We start from the raw sequence: 19,675 nt of genomic DNA, 5'->3' as shown, positions 1-19,675 counted from the left end.
TACTGATAGCTAATACGCTTTTGGCGTAGCTCATAGCTTTGGTCGTTTGTGGAAGGAAAGAGGATTCTTTACTTCCCACTGGACTAAAATACAGCATGGTCAGTTGGTAACTGACCTTCTCGAATCACTTGCCTTGCCTACTCAGATAGCGATTGTGAAATGCAGTGCACACAAAAGGATCACTGATGATGTGGGTCGCGGGAATGCTTTTGCAGATGAGGTGGCGAAAGAAACAGCGAAAGATGTTAAAAGTCACATGTATGTTGCAGGCCCTGCAAGATGGGTCAGAGAAGGAGGTATGTGTGAGGATACAGTAGAAAGTGTGAAAATGATTCAAGAAGAAGCAACTGAGAAAGAATTTAGTAAGTGGAGAGAAAGTACAGGAATGTTGGACGCAACAGGGTGTTGGGCGGAATTGTCAGAACACCAACGTTGGTTGTTACCAGATGCTTATGCTTATGTAGTTACTATGGTGCATGGTCCAGCTCATATCAGTGTGAAAGAAATATGCAAGCTTCTGGCTCCAGTATGGCAGAATGAAGGAATTCCCAAATGTGCGGAGAATGTGGTGAAGCATTGTATCATTTGTGTAATGCATATTCCAGGAAAGGGAACACCAACTCCGGCAGGTCATTTTGCTCCCCCTACATACCCTTTTGAGGTATTACAAATTGATTACATTCACATGGAACGTTCCAATAACCTTAAGTATGTTCTGGTGGTGGTCTGTGCCTTTTCCAGATGGATGGAGGCCTACCCCCTAAAGGATAATACTGCTTTGTCCACTGCCAAAGTCCTCTTGAAGGAATTCCTCCCGAATTTTGGTTTGCCGCGCATTGTCTGGAGTGACAATGGAAGTAATTTCGTAGGCTAAATTATGCAGACGGTGTGTGTGGGTCTTGGTATTAGACAGAAATTCCATGCGGCAAACCACCCTCAGTCAGCGGGTTTGGTAGAGTGTTATAATGGCACTCTCAAGCTCAAATTAGCAAAGATTCAGGCCAGCACGGGCCTTGCTTGGCCCAATGCCTTGCCTTTGGCACTTCTCTCTACAAGAACAACTGTACACTCTCGTTTAGGACTTAGTCCTTATGAGGTCGTTTTTGGGCGCCCAGCCAATGTTTGGGGAGTCCCTCGACCTAAAAAGTATTCCGATATTCCATACCCATTGTTGGTTGATTACTTGCATGTCCTCACCACTAAATTACGTGTTATTCATCAACAGGTTCAAAACGCTTTGCCGGAGGCTTCCTCAGATCCAGGCCATTCCATTACATTCAACCTGTAGATTTCGTATGTTTGAAGAATTTCCAGAGGAAAAAGAATTTGGAACCTCGTTGGGGGCCACCGCGACAATTGCTTTTTGTTACACATACAGCTGTGAAGGTCGTCGAGAAGAAAAACTGGGTCTACGGCGTGCATTGTAAGAGGGTACCCTTGCCTTTACCTTACGACCAGTGGGTCTGAGAAGGCGTTGGTGACAGTGAGAGTGAGAAAGTACCCGATTTGTACCTTTCAGTAGTGCACGCCTGGACTGGACAAATTCTGAGAAAGAAGATGACGACGTGTTGCAAGAAGCTGTACCAACACATTTGCGACTGAATACGACGACCCCAGAGACTTTGTTTCGAGACCAAACAATACCTGGCAAGACACGGTACAACCTAAGACCTAGGTTGACTAAAAACAATTGAACTTTGTTTTTCTTTTTTATACCTTTTTTTTATTAAAAGACATTTTCTTTCCACTATCCATCAAGTTGCAGGGACACGGTATGAGTCTTAGGCTGTGACCTGAATAGTGACCTAGGTCAACAGGACTTGCAGTGTCATAGGACGGCTAATAACCACAACTAAGTGATCCAGGAAGATTACCGTGAGCAACGCCTTTAGAGAATGGATAATAAAGTGGAAGGGAATAATATTAAGATTGTAAAGAGAAATAAGTACAAGAAATTGTTGTTTAGTTGATGTGGCGTAGCATTGTGTATTCTAGTATGTTTATGTATTTTATTAGCTTGTGGGGGTTGGATTGCACACACTATGCAGCAAGCACCTGTTCCTACTTCTGTTTCTTTGCCTTCTTCTACTACTAACTCTCCGCATAAGTTCTATACACTCCCAGATCATGAACAAATTAGGAGGACAGAATACTTCAACAATTCGTTCATCCAGTTTTTACATCAGCATCAACTGGCAGTTAACACTACTGACTGTTGGGTTTGTGGGCTCATGCCACATAACACAGAGAAAGGGATGCCATACTTAGTCTTTCCGTTTTCCTATGAAGGTTCCGTTTGGGCTTATTTGGCTATGTTTTCCAATACATATCAGAATCAACTCCAATATCCTCCTGGTGGTCCATATAATGGTGGAGCAGATTTTAGTCATAGTCCTTTGATAAAGGGAATAGTGACAATGGCTAAAATTGCCGACATTGGTAAGATGCCCGTTGATGAGAAACAAGCATATGATGGTTGGAATGTGACTCGTTACGTTACTAGTCTCACTGATAAGGCTAGACAAAGAAGATCTTCGCCAATTTGGACTATACCTCATAAAGGTAACCTATGTCTGCAGATAAATGGTCAGAACATTAAGAACAAACAGGAAAAGAGTGTTTGCTCCCATACATACATCTATACACCCTTGATTTCTTCACCACTGGTACCATCGCAAGGTACATATTTTGTTTGCCATGATAGAGCCTACACATGGCTTCCCACCTATTTTTCAGGACATGTTATATGGCTTTTCTTCTTTCCCCGACATATTCTGCTCCTTCAGGTCATCACAGAAAGAGATATGGCAGAGGGGTTATTGATTCTAAAGACACAGCTGGACAAGAGGGAGGAGACTTTATCAAAGGGTTTCTTCCTTTTTGGGGTCCAATGGCCAATAGCAGAAACATTAGACAGCTAGTTCGCGTTGTCGAGGCTACCATAAATGTGACTTCCAGAGCCTTGAGTAATTTGACATCTGAACTTCAGGCGGATCGTCTTATGACTTTGCAAAACCGAATGGTTTTAGACATTGTCCTTGCAGATAGAGGAGGAGTCTGTAAATTGATTGGGTCTAGTTGCTGCATTTACATTCCTGATAATGCCCCTACAGTATACCAAGCCATTTCTAAGTTACATGTAATTTCCGAGTCTATTCACCAGGACACAGGAGATTGGTCTGTGATGGGATGGTTTTGGGGACTACTGTCCACATGGGGATGGAAAGTGTTAACTTTCCTTGGAATGATTTTAGCCATCATTTTTTCTTGTTGTCTTTGTTTGCAGTGTGGCCCCGCCATCTGAGGACTTTGTGCTACCTTGTGTGTTCCAAAGCCTGTGTCACAGAAAACAGAGAACATTAAAATGATTTTGCAGCAACAGCTCAGTGACATCATGACCATTGACATCGACTCAGACTAACATGAGTCTTTTTGTGCTTTGCCTGAGTAATGGCAAAAGGAGGATCTGAGGTTCCATGGTTTTCGACTTCGCTTCATATTTAGCCGCCATTTTGTGTCCAGCCGCCATTTTGTGTAGCCTCACTCAGGCAGCAGGGCGAACGCAGTGTTTTTGCTTTTTCAGCTGCTACATGTCTCTTCTGTTAAAAAGTAACACCTTGTCCTTGTTTACGAAACCGATGTCAGGGTTTGACCGAGTCTGTTAATCCATGTCTAGACTGATTGATCCTTGTTTAGTCCACTGTTTGGGTCTCACCATTCTTTCTTACCTTATCTTATTTGACTGGCCTTCGCTATTCTCTTTGTGTATTCTCCTATTACACAACTATCCTTTGAAGCACGCGAATACGTTTTACCACCTGCAAATTTAATTACGGGCACTAGTATTGATTAACGTAAGGGGAGGAGAGCATATGGGGTCCGAAAGAAGGGTGTGCTCAAGATACTTGATAGCTTGTTTTCAAACTTTTTCTATTTGTCAGTTTTGTATGTTTTGGGAGTAGGCATTGAAAATATGTGTACTATAAAAGATTGTGCGCCACGGAATTAAGTGCCAGTCTCCTGAGAACATACCATTGGTGTAATTCTTGGACAACTGTGCTTAGCTGCAGCTAATAAACTCGATTTTCTACGCCTAACAGAGTGTCTTGTTTCTCTGTCCGACAAGGCAGGTGAACCCGGAGATTACAGGCGTGCCCCGCGCCGCTCGGCCCATAAGGCCCGGTTCTCCATGGGGGGGCTCCTGTGGTGATCGTCTGAGTGGCTGATGTTAGCTGATGCCACCCCTTGGGTCAGATCTTCCAAAGAGGATAATAACCAAGCAGGCAATTTCCCCTAAGACCAACCATCCCCAATCTCTGTAGTAAAGTGGAGTGGGGGATGGTGTCAAAGGCTGCAGCCAGATCTAATCAGATCAGAGCCCCCACCTCCCCACCCCCTTACATAATGTCTCTAATATCCCACGTGGCTTTAGCCAGCACGGTCTCTGCAGAGAGCTCTGTGGGAGCCCTGGATGGACTTTGTGCAGAAGTGGGCGGGACTCAAGGTATTTGGTGAGCTGCTTGTTCACCCTGGCCTCAGTTACTTTGGTGAACATCAGGAGAAGAAAGAGAGGGGAATCATTAAAGTTAGAACTGCTGTGACTACTGGAGCAGACATCTGGAAGTAATGTTGGGTGAAACGCTATGAATGGCTGCACGTTGAGGTGCGACGGACAGCTAGAACAAGAAGGTTGGACAGGGATGTGTCCCAGAGTAATTACCAGAACTGCGATGAACCTCTTATTCCTAAATACGACAGGTGTGCATAGGTGTGGGTACCGTGCTCGCTGCTGCGCTGAAATCAAGCTGCACCCTACTGTTAGGGCCCAGATGCGGGTCCCTTGCTCGCTGCACCGCTGGAATCAAGCCACACCCTACAGTCACGGCTCAGACGTGGTCCCGTGCTTGCTGCACCGCTGGAATCAGCCTGCACCCTACAGTTAGGGCCCAGATGTGGGTCCCGTGCTCGCTACACCTCTGGAATAAAGTTGCACCCTACACTCGAGGCCCAGATAGGCTGAAACCAGTCTTGGGTTGCTTCTGTTACAGTTCAGAAATTATCTGGATTGGCTCTTCAGGCTGGAATGCTCCTATTGGAAGGAGTCTACAGCTGATTTGCAGATGTCTGCTTCCTGTTTGAGGAGGCATTGTGGCCAAAAACCAGTTGATCTCCCTCTCTGACTTGGCCTGGTTAGACAATGCTAATGAGTCTTCTACTACAAGACTGGGTTCCCCTAAGTGGCTCTGCCAGTACTGATTATGTTTCTGTAAATCATCAGATCTATACTCCATTAACACATTATACAGGAACCCAATTTTTTTCCGAGTTCGGATAGCCTTGACAATAGGAATGGCACCTGATTGAATATGCCTTCGAGTTAAAAAGTCCCTGAGTTGAAGATATTTGAAAAAGGATGCTCTAGTTAGTTGAAATTTTAATTTCAACTTTTCATAAGTTGTTATTGAGCCATCTAATTCGAACAAATCGCCTATTTTCGTTATCCCCCTGTACGACCATTCTCTTGTCACCCGGTCCCAAAAAACAGAGGGTAATATCTTCTCTGCATTAAGTGGTGTGTAATGTGTCAATCTCCCTAGTTTTATCATCCTAGATACCCTCCTCCACACTGAGAAGGCTGATTCCAAGACCTTAAAACGTGTTCTTTTATAATAATTACCTTCGAGTTCTTTAAATAAACTACATCTGGCATGGGTCCCTAAAAGTTAATAAAAAATAGAAGGTGCTTCTGCCATTTCTTCTGCACTCTCCCCAGTCAGCAATATGCGCAACCTTTGTAGAAAACATACGTAAAAATATAGCAAAAAATCAGGAATAGCACGACCGCCTCTATCAACTGGAAGTGTCATTAGTCTCATTGCCTGTCTGGGTTTCCCCGGGGCCCAAAGGAATCTCGCACATATTGATTGCAACTGTTGTAGATAGTTTAAAGGAATCTCTAAAGGTATTGCTCTAAACAGATATAAAGCTTTTGATAAAATACTCATTTTAATGATATTCCCTCTTCCAATTATCGTTAATTGTAATCGTCCCCACCTGTCTAACGACTGCTTAATATGTTGTAATGTACTAGCCCAATTCGTATCAACTATTTCTTTCAAAGAGGTCTTGATTATAATACCAAGGTGTGTTACTTCTGGTACAACTCTAGGGTCGTTAATTTGAATATTACGGGTGCATAAAACTTGCATCTTTGCAGTTTTTTTGATAGCCTGATTTTAAGCCGAATTCAAAGGCCAGCCGTTCAATCTCTACTAAGGCCTCACCTGGATTAACCGTTGCCACCGCGATATCATCTGCGTAGGCAAACACTATGGGGCTCATTACGATCGCAGACGGACTTGCGTCCGTCTGCGAGCCCTGAGTAGGAGGGAACGTGCGCATGTGCTGCGTCGTTCCCTCCTGTGCAATTAGAATGTGACCGCCACACTGGCGGTCACATCCTCTATATTTAACATTGCGGCGGGTGCGGCTTCAAGCTGCACCCGCCGCAATGTTAAAAAGGCATGCATTGCATTTACATGCAGAAAGAGGCAGGCAACGCGCGGTGCCTGCCGCTTTCTGCATGTAAATGCAGGGGGGTACCATAGGTACCCCCCCCATGTGCACCCCCACCCAACCTTCACCCAGGGGGCCCGCAACGGGCCGCCGAAGTGAAGATCCGTATGCTTTTCCAAGGCGGAGATTGTGCCACGGCAAAGTATGTTTTAGAAGCCATCCTAATATGTCTAGCGGTGTCTGAGAGACACCGCCACCATATTAGAGTTTATCCGCCGCGGTTGTAAGCCGACCGCGACGGAAAAGCGGCGGACTGAAACCAAGACCCACCAGCCATCCTAATGTGGCGATGGGTCTTTGGTGGGTCCGCAGCGGTTTTCCCGCATCCTCTGGGCCGGCGGTGGCTTCCGCCGGGCCAGAGTATGCGGGAAAACCGCGATCATAATGGGCCCCTATCTGCGGTACATTTTGAACAATGAACGGCTTTATAGATGGGCTATTAGATAATCTATTTAAAAAAGGATTAATAAACAGCGCAAAAAGTAGCGGCGAGCATGGGCACCCTTGCCGGGTCCCTCTTGTAAGGGAATGAGAGGCAAGATGGCGCCCGCGCGAGTGGACGCGTAAGCTGACCTCTCCTGCCTTCTCCACAGGGAGATCATCAGAGAAAGCGTTTTTTGCCAAGAGCTTTATGCTGAAATTCGGCCGATGAGCATAATCAGGTTAATGGACACCAAATATTAAATTTAAGGAGAAAGAAAAGCCCTTGCAGTTGGATTCCCGGCGTACTACAGAGTGAGGAGTGTGCACTGATGCTGGGTTTTTTTGCGGCATTTTGCGTCCTGCCGATCAGATACCGCTACGTATGGTGGGCTGTTACCAGCGCAGCTGCTGGATGTTTGCGGAGCCTGAGCAGTATCGCTACTGGGACACGAAAGACTGGAGGCAAGTTTGGTGGTCGAAGTATGCCCCCCGAAGGGAGCGCGAGTAAAGCGGACTCAGGAGGGGCTCACTACCGGTACCGGTTCTGGTGTGGAAAACGGGTCGGAGGATGGTAATAAAACCGGCAAGTCCGTCAAGACCACAGGCGCTGCTGAGAAGAGGAACGATGCCGGTAAGAGTAAAAACACGGCGGATAATAGAACGATACCTGAAATATTTACTGCCGCTGAGGAGAAGAGAAAGGGGAAAGTTAACCCGGCTACAGTATGTGCTCGAACTAACGTTAGTGCTGATAACGCTGAGAATCATGAGACCGATGAGAATGTTGAGAACGCCGGCATTAATGAGTTAGATAATGCTGCCTTCGACGTTTGCGCTGATAACATGGGGGATTTATCGGAGAGTCATGTGGCGACTACGACTGAGACTACGACCCTGACTAAGAGGGGAGAGGAGTACATAAATAAGGAAACAATGTTGGACAAAGTTCCTACAGAACATGATATGCCTGCAATCATTCACACAGCTGCAGTCATTACTACAGATGCAGGTACAGTGCTAAGGCAATCCCGGATTAATCAGTCCCCAAGGAACAACAATTACATACGAAAGGAGGCACAAATTCAGTCAGCACAATCAATATCTACATTACAATCATCTGCCACAGATGGGGAGTCTGGGGACTTTTATTCCCTTTTGAAGAGTCGGCCTCATCATGCGATGACTTAACTGCGCAGTATTCAAGACATATGCACATGGCTGATGATAGTGATTTTGAAGTAGAAGACTCCACAGACTTTGTAGAAGATAGCCCAGCACCAATATGGGAAAGGGGACAATCATCGACGGAGTATAGAGCTGAAGGCACGGAGTCCCTATTGGGGGCTGACAGTGGCAAAACAGCGGCATCGGCGGAGGAGGAGATTACCCTGAATATGATTTATCAAACAATCCTATCGCCTATGGATAAGACTGAACAATATAGTCAAAGAATGCAGAATTTGTGTCGCAAGTTACAGAATTCAATAAGGCGTCTGGTAAAATCGCAATCTGACTTCGGGGAAAGATTTACTGAAGCAGAAACAAGGATTTCTAATATTGAAGACGAACTTGCCCAACAGAAGACATCCACAGAATTATTGAGCTCTCATAAGGAGGACATACAATGGAAAATGGCGGACTTTGAAAACCGCGCTCGTCGCAATAATTTGAGACTCATGCAGATCCCAGAAGGGAACGAGGGTCAAGATTCACGTAAATTTTATAGTACAGTTATTTAAACATGCCTTTCCAGAAATAACAAAGTGGGACTGGGATAGAGAAATAGAGAGGGCACACAGATATCCCTTTAATATTCGCTTACACCCTGGGGCAACCGATGCTAGACCTAGGCCTTTTCTTGTAGCATTCAACAGTTTTCTTGCAAGGGAGGATGTGTTTATGAATACTCGGCCCAATAAGAAAAGAATGGGGGAAGGTTTTGAATTTTTTGCAACGCCAGATTTTTGTAAGTATACAATGGATATTCGATGGCAGCTATGCCAGTTGGTCACACAGTTTCAGGGCAAGGGGGCGCAAGCCTATATAATGAATCCAGCTAAACTTAAAGTAGTTCATAAAGAAAATACTCGTTATTTCACTAATCTGGCTGCCTCAAAGGAATACTTACATGCTATGCAGGTGGTGTAGGGTAGATGGGCTATTTAGGTTCATGGGATTGTAGAACGGCCCTTTCTTGGTATTGATGGGTTATTCAGGGTTATGGGACTGTAGATATCGCTTTCTCTATTTTTTACTTTGGTGATTAATTTTTTCCATGGATATTTGTATCCCTGTGGGGTTTGGTAGGAGACCACAGGAGGCTTCACATCCAAAGGACCATAAGTCCTAAAGCCTCGGTAAGGGGGGGGGGGAGGGAGGAGGTAGGGAGGGGGGGTGAGCTTTCAGAGTTGCGGGGGTTGGAAGGGGTGGGCAGCACGATGTGGGATAAAAAGGAATAAAAACCTCGGTAGGCACAAGAAGCAGCACAAGAGGGAAAATATTATCAACAGAAGGACAGTTTTTTAAGCAGTTTAAGGAGTTTTGAGAGAATATATAAAGGGTGCACTCCAGTTTTGAATGTTATGAGAAAGTTTAATGGATCGTAGTATCAAATTATGTTCCTTAAACATGTCTGGTCTCATCAATTTGAATAAAAGACGCAGGGTTGCTTCGGAAATTCGTCATATACAACCAGATATTTTATGTCTTCAGGAAACACATTTATCATGGGGCAATCGATCTTTAGTAGGAGATTTAGGATATTCTCTAATATGTGCATCTCAGCAGACTTCCATGACTCGGGGTGATGATATTAGCGAAACCACAATTATGTACAACTATGCGTAGTTTAACTGATAAATGGAGAAGATGGGCCATTGCGGAGTTAAAAATTAACTCCTTTGGTTTTACTATATGTTCAATTCACGGATCAAATTTGGATGAAGCTGATGTGTTAGAAAATCTGAATATGGAATTAGCAACTTGGGTAACACCCCTGATAATATGTGGTGATATGAATATTAATTTAAATAACACAGAGTTAGCTGGAGTCCCAGAAAATTATAAAGGTCGCAAACCCCAGAAAATTATAAAGGTCGCAAACCCCGTGTGTTTAAAGCTCTCTATAAATATGATAACAGATTATGGTTTAGTGGATACCTGGAGTAGCATGAACCCTGCATCACCTGGGTATACTTATTATTCGTTTCCACATAAGAAAATGGCGCCATTAGATTATTTTTTTGCTCCTCTATCGCTATTAACTGGTGCTCAAGTGGAACTATTTCCCAAAGTAACATCTGATCATGCCCCAATTGTTATAAACATACCTGTTTTAAAGATTACTTATAGGTGTAGAACTTTTACTTTTGACAGAAAACTTTGTTTAGATGAACAGTTTAGGTCCTATATGTCAAACTGGATAACGGAATTTATCAAATTCAATCTGGGTTCAGCCAGCACTGACATAATATGGGAATCATTCAAAGCCTGTTTTAGAGGGGAGGTGATAAGCTATGGCAATTATCGTCAAAAGAAAATAAGGGCGGAAATACAAGATCTTTATATGGCACTAAAGAACTCAGAGGAGAATTTAATACAGGAAATTCAAAAATGTGATAACCAAGGGAATATAGGTAAAGCTGAGGATATGGTAGCCAGATCTCGGGCTAGGATATCGGGAGTTTGGAACAAGGAAAACGCGAGAAAGTATCTGGTGCATAAATGACAATTACATGAATATGGTGAGGCAATTGGGAGATCATTGGCTTAACGTTTAAAAGTGCAGGCAACGTCAAAATATGTTGCTAAATTACAGGATCAGCAGGGAATTGTACATCAGGATCCAGATAGAATTCTAAATATTTTTCAATAATTTTATACAGAATTATATACGCAACAAAAAATAGATAGAGTATATTTAGACTTTGATTTAGGGGATTTCATACAAGTAAGTGAGTATGATAAGGAATGGTTGGATAGCCCTGTGACCTTGGAAGAGTTAGAAGTGGCCGTAAAAAGTCTCACGAATGGGAAGGCGGCAGGACCAGACTGCATACCAGGGGAAGTTTACAAAGTGTTTTTTGAGCATTTAAAACATAATATGTTGGATACTTTCAGGGCGGCACAATTGGGCAGAGCACCAAAATCATGGAATGATGCTAATATCGTCGTTTTCAGTAAAAAGGGTAAGCCTCCAGAGATGCCGGGCTCATATCGCCCGATTTCCCTACTTAACTGCGATAGTAAATTGTATTAAAAAATGATGGCTAATCGTATCTCTAAAGTCATCACTCCGCTTGTATCCTTAAATCAGCATGGATTTATTCCCAAGAGAGGCATTGTGACACATATCAATAAAGTTATCACTCTTTTTGATATTGCTCAAGCGGAAAATCGAGAGTTAGCTTTAATATTACTAGACGCCGAGAAAGCGTTTGACCACGTAGAGTGGCACTATTTAGGGGAAATCATGCGCAGATCAGGTTTTGGAGATAACTTTTTAACGGCAATTCAGGTGTTATACTCTGCCCCGAATGCAAGAATTGCAGCTATGGGCAGGAAATCAGCGATAATCAAGATTGCACCCCCAGTTTTTCATTGTATTTCTCCCTGAAACAGATAAAACTGTGTGAAATCTCCTTGAGAGAGATCCACGTTATCTCTGATCTCACTGGACTCACAATCTGCAGAAAGAGGTTGAGAATGAAAGTCCTTGCACATTAACTGTTCTATTCTTCTCTGCCACGATGCCCAGAGAGGTACCAAATATTTCTGTAGAGTGATCCCCCGAATATTTATGCCTGTACTTTCATATAATACATAAGTGCATTCTGGGGGTTGTAGTATCCGTTACTTCACTAAAGACAGTGGTTTAAAAAATAAACTCCATACTTGATGGAGATGTGTGCCTGTAGTGTAGTTCCTATATTCCCAATAGGCTCTGTGTATTGGAATAACATAAACAGCAGTGTAGACGTAGGACTGAGGTCCTCTAGGTCTCTACTGACAATGTTAGACTTAATTAGGTTTGCCAGCTAGCTCAGAGGTTACTAGAAACTTTCTCGAGTGAACAGGAATGAGTTAACTTTCCTTAATAGACAAGAAGGGATTAGTTTCTGACAACCGTATAAACATGACAACTTTGCTCCCTCAGAATAAAGAGTACATCTCTAGAGACGTGTGAAAACAATAGACAGCTATTTCACTCAGTCAATCGTGCATGCTTAGTTTCACCAGAGTGCAGAGAAAAGAGAGACAGGCGTTTTCAATAAAAGTTGTTATTTATTGAGCAGTCTTCTTTCTCATGCAAGAGAAATGAATTGCCACAATAGCAATACTTATAATTAAGTAAAGTGCGTACAGTAAAAGGAGTATTATGAAATAATACTGTAAAAGCATTGATATGGTTTCTTAGCCATATGATACTTTAAAACAGATAAAATATATACATACATAAAAACATTGACTAACGGACTCAACTGGTGCTTCTAAGACACGCCTACCCCGGTGTACCTGACCTAAGCCTAATACGTGGGAAGGAGTAAGTAAGTTGCAGTTTAAGTTCAGTTGGTTTTTGCCAAGAATCTGAATCAAGAATTCTCTTAAGGTTTTAATCAGCGCCGTACCTTGGTTCTAGAATGAAGGAGGTCTTGTATCTCTCTCTCAGGACTCGATCTCCCAGCAACCCGCAAGGGTGACTGGAAACACCAGAGCTGGAATTTCTCGGCAGGAGAAAAGACAGCATCTCTCTCAGTGCGTCAAATGGGAGGGTCGGCTCCCTTCGGCTCTCGCATCAGCTGGGCATCGGGCAAGTAGATAGCCGCTCTGCTCCAAACCACTGTGTGTTTGCTTAAGGCAACGTTGGTATATTTATACCTGAAAGGTGCCGGGTTTGACGTAAGGTTGGACATAAGACGTCACTAAGAACTAGCAGTTCTTTCTGGACTCCAGGAGTTCTTGTGCAAATCAAAACAAAAGCAGGGGGAATTCCCGGGCTGCTAGAGGCTTGGTTTGTTTAAAGAACGCGTTGTACTTTCTAGGAGTCATGGGGAGTAGCCTTGCCGTATTTGGACTGCATTGGCTATTACTAAATATGGATATGATTCTTATGCCTGTATAAGGATATTATTTGTTATAACCATATAAGGGCATAAATCAGGAATATCGAATTAGGATCCTAGATAGAATCACAACATGCCTTTGTCATGAGCCATCTGGGGCTCAATAATAACTCTGGGTACTTTTCAAAAACTCGGATTATGAGCTCTTAAAATAAAATTATATGTCTGGAAATGAGTATCTCTGGGTGGTGAGAGCAACGGCGGAGGCATTCCACACTCCTCCTACCCAGAGGACAAGCCAGGACAGGCTTCTCCTCCTACCCCAACATGGCAGGTTTCATAACAGCACAGGACAGGACTCACCTCCTTTGAATCACCCCACTAGGACAAGACAGGCCTCTCCTCCTACCTGCGCAGGACAGGCTTCACCTCCTCTGCACCCCCTGGACAGGCATCACCCCCTCTACACCCCCTTGGACAGGCCTCACCTCCACTGTAACCCATGGACAGGCCTCACCTCATCTGCACCCCTAGACAGGCCTCACCTCCTCTGCACCCCTGACCAGGCCTCACCTCCTCTACACCCCCTGGACAGGACTCACCTCCTCTGTACCCCCTGGACAGGCCTCACATCCTCTGAATCCCTTGGACAGGACTCACCTCCACTGTAACCCCTGGACAGGCCTCACCTCCAATGTAACCCCTGGATAGGCCTCACCTCCTTTGCATCACCCCCACCAGGACAAGAAAGGCCTCGCCTCTTCTGCACCCCCCCCCCCAGACAGGCATTACCTACTCTGTACCCCCTGGACATGCCTCACCTCCTCTGCACCCACTGGAAGGCCTCACTTCCTCTGCACCTCTCAGGACAGGCCTCACATCTTCTGCACCTCTCAGGACAGGCCCCACATCCTCTGCACACCCTCTGGACAGGTGTCACCTCCTTTGCACCCCCTGGACAGGCATCGCTTCCTCTGCACCCCCTGGATAGGAATCACTTCATCTTCACCCCTGGACAGGCCTCGCCTCCTCTGCACTCCCCTGGACAGGCCTCACCTGCTCTGCATCCCTTCGACAGGCCTCCCCTCCTCTGCGCCCCCTTCACACATCTCATCACCTCTGCACCCCCATGGACAGGCCTCAACTCCTCTGCACACCCTGGACAGGCCTCACCTCAACTGCAACCCTTTGACAGGCCTCCCCTCCTCTGCGCCCCCTTCACACATCTCATCTCCTTTGCACCCCCATGGACAGGCCTCACCTCCTGTGCACCCCTTGGACAGGCCTCAACTCCTCTGTACACCCTGGACAGGCCTCACCTTCTCTGCGCCCGATTGGACAGGCCTCACACCTCCGCACCCCTGAAGAGGCCTCACCTCCACTGCACCCCAACCCAGGACAGGCCTCAACTCCTTTGTACTTCCCTGGACAGGCCTCACCTCCTCTGTACCCCCTTGGACAGGACTCACCTCTTCTGCACCCCCTTGGACAGGACTCACCTCCTCTGCACCCCCTTGGACAGGCCTCACCTCCTCTGCACCCCTCCTGGATAGGCTGCAGCTCCACTGCACCCCCGGCCCAGGACAGGCCTCAACTCCACTGCACCCCCAGCCCAGGACAGGCCGCAACTCCACTGCACCCCCAGCCCAGGACAGGCCTCAACTCCTTGTACTCCCCTGGACAGGCCTCAACTACTTGTACTCCCCTTGACAGGACTCACCTCCTCTGCACCCCCTTGACAGGCCTCATCTGCACCCCTCCGGGATAGGCTGTACCGCCACTGCACCCCCAGCCCAGGACAGGCCTCAACTCCTCTGCACCCCTGAACAGGTCTCACCTCCTCAGCACAGTACAGGCCTCACCTCTTCTGCACCCCCTGGACAGGTGTCAGGGTGCAGGAAAAAGGAATCAAAGCTCTTCTTTGTCTCTAAGTATCTGCCATTGAACCAGCATTGCAAAGATCACCTGCTCGCTAAAGGTCGCGGGTAATTATAGCGCGGAACCGGGCATTCTCCCCTGTACTACCAACAGGGAGGACAGCGGTGCAAGTTGCCGGTCTAGTCCAGCGCTCCTGGACACAGGCGCGAGGTCTAGACCAGCTGTGAAGTGCGCCGGTTGATGTTAGAACCGAGGCACTTCACCAACTGATTTTCAGAGATTAGTCATGTTCTTTCTGTAGTCTAGTTAGATAGAAATAGTGCAGTTTTATGCCGGGCTTAGGCGCAGGTTAGAGTGCTTCGGTGCGTCGGTTAGTAAGTTTGGTAATTTAGAACTAGAGAGAAATACCAATTTAAAGTAAATAGGAAAAAAGAAATATAAAGAGAAGAAGTAATACTTACCCATTGAATACTTCAGTTCCTGATTTCTTCGTTGCTTGGTTGACGCCGGAGGCTCCAGAAGGTTCCTAAGGGAGAAGTAAGAAGAATTCAAATAAGAAAGTAGGGCAGAGAGTGAATGAACGAATGAGTGAAAAAAAATAAATTAACTCACAGAGCTAAAGGGTGCTAAAATGTTGTTTATAATGCAGGTTACCAAAGAATAAAGTACTTATATTAAAGAATAGACGAGGAGCAAATGCCATAGGCACTCTGGGTAAGGAAATATATATATATATATTTATTTATTTATTTATTTAATGCGATTTTATATATCGCGAACATTACCCGATGGTGTCAGAGCGCTTTACATAAGAACCAGTAGCGATACATAAGGACTTGGAATTACATGAGTTACATAAAAGATACAAACAGAAAAAAATTGCAAATGTACAAGATGTAGAGTCACACACGGAAGAGATAAACACAGAAAAAACTGCAAACGTACAAGTTGCAAGTCACTCAAGGAAGAGATACCAATGGATATACTCAAAGAGTCACATAGGAATGGTAGAGACTACAAAGGTCTACTGCATACACTAGCGATTATAGTTATCTCTATATACATAGGGAAGGGATATGAATGGATATACTCTAAGAGTCACATGGGAATGGTAGAGAGTACAAAGGTCTACTGCACACACTAGTGAGTAGAGTTATCTCTATATACATAGGGAGGGGATACGAATGGATATACTCTAAGAGTCACATAGGAATGGTAGAGAGTACAAAGGTCCGCTGCATATACTAGTGATTAGAGTTATCTCTATATACATAGGGAAGGGATACGAATGGATATACTCTAAGAGTCACATAGGAATGGTAGAGAGTACAAAGGTCTACTGCATATACTAGTGATTAGAGTTATCTCTATATACATAGGGAAGGGATACGAATGGATATACTCTAAGAGTCACATGGGAATGGTAGAGAGTACAACGGTCTACTGCATATACTAGTGGTTAGAGTTATCTCTATATACATAAATATACAAATAGTAGATTTTCTCTGGTCAAGACCCAAAAAACCAGGAGAGCAGAGTTCCATTAAGGAGGGGGGACGTAGTCACAGCACCAAGGGAGGGTGGGAGGGATACAAGGAAATGGAGAAAAGGCAAATCAGAGGATCGTCAAAGGGGAAACGAGGGACAAAGGGTTAAAGGACAAGGGAATGGATAAGATGGCGGGTCAGGGTCCAGAGAAAAGCGGCCGAAAACACAGCAGCAAAATGGCGGGCAGGACAAAAGTAAAGAAGTCCATGAGAGTGACCCAGTTAGTATGAATCAAAGTGCCAGAAGAAGTCCAGGGGGGTACACAGTCCAAAAATCAAATTAGTAATGGTGTGCTTTTCTGGTACAGTGATTTCCACTCATGCTTGAAGATAGAGAGGGAGTAAGAATGGCATAAAATGGAGTACGGCAGAAAGGAAGAAGTAGAGTGGAAGAGCCAGAAGGTCAGGCAGTCTCTTCTCTGTCACATTCCCCTTTCTCCTGGCTGGGTTCGCACGGTCACTAGTTAACTCTTTAGTTGGTGGCTGTGGGAAAACCAGTGGTGGAATTTGAAAAATCTCATCGTTCTGCTCCTGGGAGTGTCGGCACTGTGAGTAAACTCAACCCTTGACAACAGGCCTCCCCTGCACCCCCTGGACAGGCCTCACCGCATCTGCACCCCCTTGGACAGGACTCATCTCCTCTGCACCCCCTGGACAGGCCTCACCTTCTCTGCACCCCTGGACAGGCCTCACCTCTTCTGCACCCCATTGGACAGGCTCACCTCCTCTTCTCCCCCTGGACATGCTCACCTCCTCTTCTCCCAAGGACAGGCCTCACCTCCTCTGCACCCCTGGACAGGCCTCAACAACTCTGGACCCCCTGGACAGGCCTAACCTTTTTGTGCATATTTGAAAGTTTTCGGTAAATTAGCATGAAGTTCAACTTCATGCTAATTTACCACTTCCAAATTGCGAATTCGCAAATAAAAAATGATCATGCATTGCATTTAAGAAATCTGAAATTGCGATTTCTTAAATGCAATTGCAATTTTAGAAATCGCACGATGGTTGCGATTCCTAAAATTGCGAAATGCATGATGCATTCCAAATTAGTCAATTGCATTCGCAAAAGGGCCGAAAATTGCGATTCGCACTGTTTGCGAATGCAATTGACTTTGATACATGTGGGCATCTGTGTCTATGGGAAAATGAGTTCATGCATATGGCCCATTGTGGTAAAGCTGCTGCCGAAGTCTAATTCTATCACAGCTCTGTGGTAAGTATTAGCGGTGAAACCTCGCGGCTCCAACCACAGCCGTTTTGATGGCACTGCCTTCTTTTCTGATACCTTGTTCATACTGATAACGCAGGATTCATCCAGCGGTGTATCATAAGCATATAAACACATTTCCATACACAGAATTCCTTACAGTTTGTACCAAGGAACAACAAAAGCCTGCTGGGAACAGACAAGATTGATAAGAGTTTCCCTTCCTTAGCCCTGATACCAGCTAATCACGAGTATTGCCATTTCATATTTGAGCATTGCTACACGGCTTGTTCTCATATCAGTTGTGCCTCGCTAGCACAGGCAACGGAAATGGCTCTGGGATCTAATCAAGCCCTCCACGACTCTCACGTAGAACTCTCCTTTGGGAAGTGTTAATGCTTTTTTTGTGCCTCTGTAAAAAAAATGAGGTCTTGTTCGTTGACGATCCTATAAACTCATCACCAAGTATCACTGTAAGTTCTGTTTGGGACTGCTGGTAAGACTGCGATACCTCAGTCATAAACCTGTCTACCCCGCCGCTTGCCTCACGGTGAGGTCAGTCTTGTGTACAGCAATGAGTTTTCTATATGGCCATTATGTGTTGCAATGTCACAGTCATTCAAATGAGAACCCTGCACACCTTGTGAGATGATACTTTGCTGTAAGTTGAAATGAAATCTTCTGAACTGTCTCCTAAGAAAGGATTCCTCACACCCCTGCTCTTGCCTGATCTATTAGAAAAGCTAACCTTCACATTGCCGGAGAAAACAGAGCTGTACTTGAGATACACGCAAACATGTATGTCCATTTCTGACTTACGGCTGGATCACAGTTGTTTTGTAAATACCAGCTTGGGTTTGAAATGCTTGTTACTGTATTTTATTGCTTTGCAATACCTTAGGCAAAATGTATACTGTGTAAATATATGATACTGATTTTCCAGTACAGTGGACATATTCTAGAACTAACTTTTCACGCAAAGCAATTGCAACACCCAACTGAACACATTGCAGCCAATATAATTAAATAACCAGGTTCTGATGAACATGGGGCAACCCCATTATTTTGTAAGGTAACTTTCTAAAAGTGGTACTTTCAGAATTGTAATTTAAAATTCGACATCAACATGAGTTAGGATTTTAATTCAGGATTCCAGAGACACCAAACTTGAACCAAACATCTCTTACCATTAGGAAATTACACTTCTAAAATCTAACACGGCTACTCCAATGTTATACTGTGGGATGACAGGCTGCGCTGTAGTAAAAAACAAATGTAAGAGCTTTTCACTACCAGGACACGTAAAACATAAAAGTACATGCCCAACTTTTTTAATACAGCACCGTGCTCTTGGGGCTATCCAGGGCCTACCTTAGGGGTAACTTACATGTATTAACAAGTACTGGCATAGCCAATAGGTCTCACCAGCTTCAAAAGATACCTTAAAATACACTTTCTCACTAAATATTGGGGAAATTAATTCCCTGCTCTCCTTTCTGACTACTTTCCCTCCTCCTTCCTCAGGCAACTCCGCCTACCTCTCGCTCTCACACCCCCCCCCCCTCCTGACACCCTTCACACCCCTCTCTCCTCCCTTACCAACCCATTCTTTTCTCTATCCCTCCACTCTTCGCTTTCCTATATTCTCTCACACCCTACCAAGTCTACCGAGCCCTCCTTGGTATACAGTAAAATTGTTATCAATGAATTTGAATTTGAATTTATTTTGAATTTAAATTTAAAAACATTTGTATAGCGCACTTATACCACGCGGTTTCATGGCGCTTTTAGGTTGCGAGGAGGCGGCAGGGGCAGGGGAAGTTAGGCAGCGAAGGCTCGAGAGAAGAGTAGAGTTTTAAGGCTTTTCCGAAACTCTGTGTAGGAAGGTGTCGTGCGGAGTTCCACAGGGAGGGAGTTCCAGAACACAGGGGCGAGAACCGCAAATTTTGTTCCGCCAGCCTTTTTCTTTTTAAATCGGG

The 19,675-nt window shown here is 44.9% G+C and overlaps 1 protein-coding gene across 2 annotated transcripts in view; it reads right to left on the bottom strand.

Moving 5' to 3' along the window:
* LOC147736989 (uncharacterized) overlaps positions 1-19,675 on the bottom strand; it is a 412,373-nt gene that overhangs the window by 230,253 nt on the left and 162,445 nt on the right. The window contains exon 2 of one of the 2 annotated variants that reach the window (XM_086955863.1): positions 15,401-15,465. The exons of the other annotated variant lie outside the window; for it this stretch is intronic. The gene's annotated coding sequence lies outside the window, so the exon portion shown is untranslated. The remainder of the gene's footprint in view (positions 1-15,400; positions 15,466-19,675) is intronic. 2 annotated transcript variants of the gene reach the window in all.

This window comes from Lissotriton vulgaris, chromosome 1_1, assembly GCF_964263255.1.
Source record: "Lissotriton vulgaris chromosome 1_1, aLisVul1.2, whole genome shotgun sequence".
In the NCBI taxonomy this organism is placed as follows: domain Eukaryota; kingdom Metazoa; phylum Chordata; class Amphibia; order Caudata; family Salamandridae; genus Lissotriton; species Lissotriton vulgaris.
This window is presented reverse-complemented; position numbering and strand designations above follow the sequence as displayed.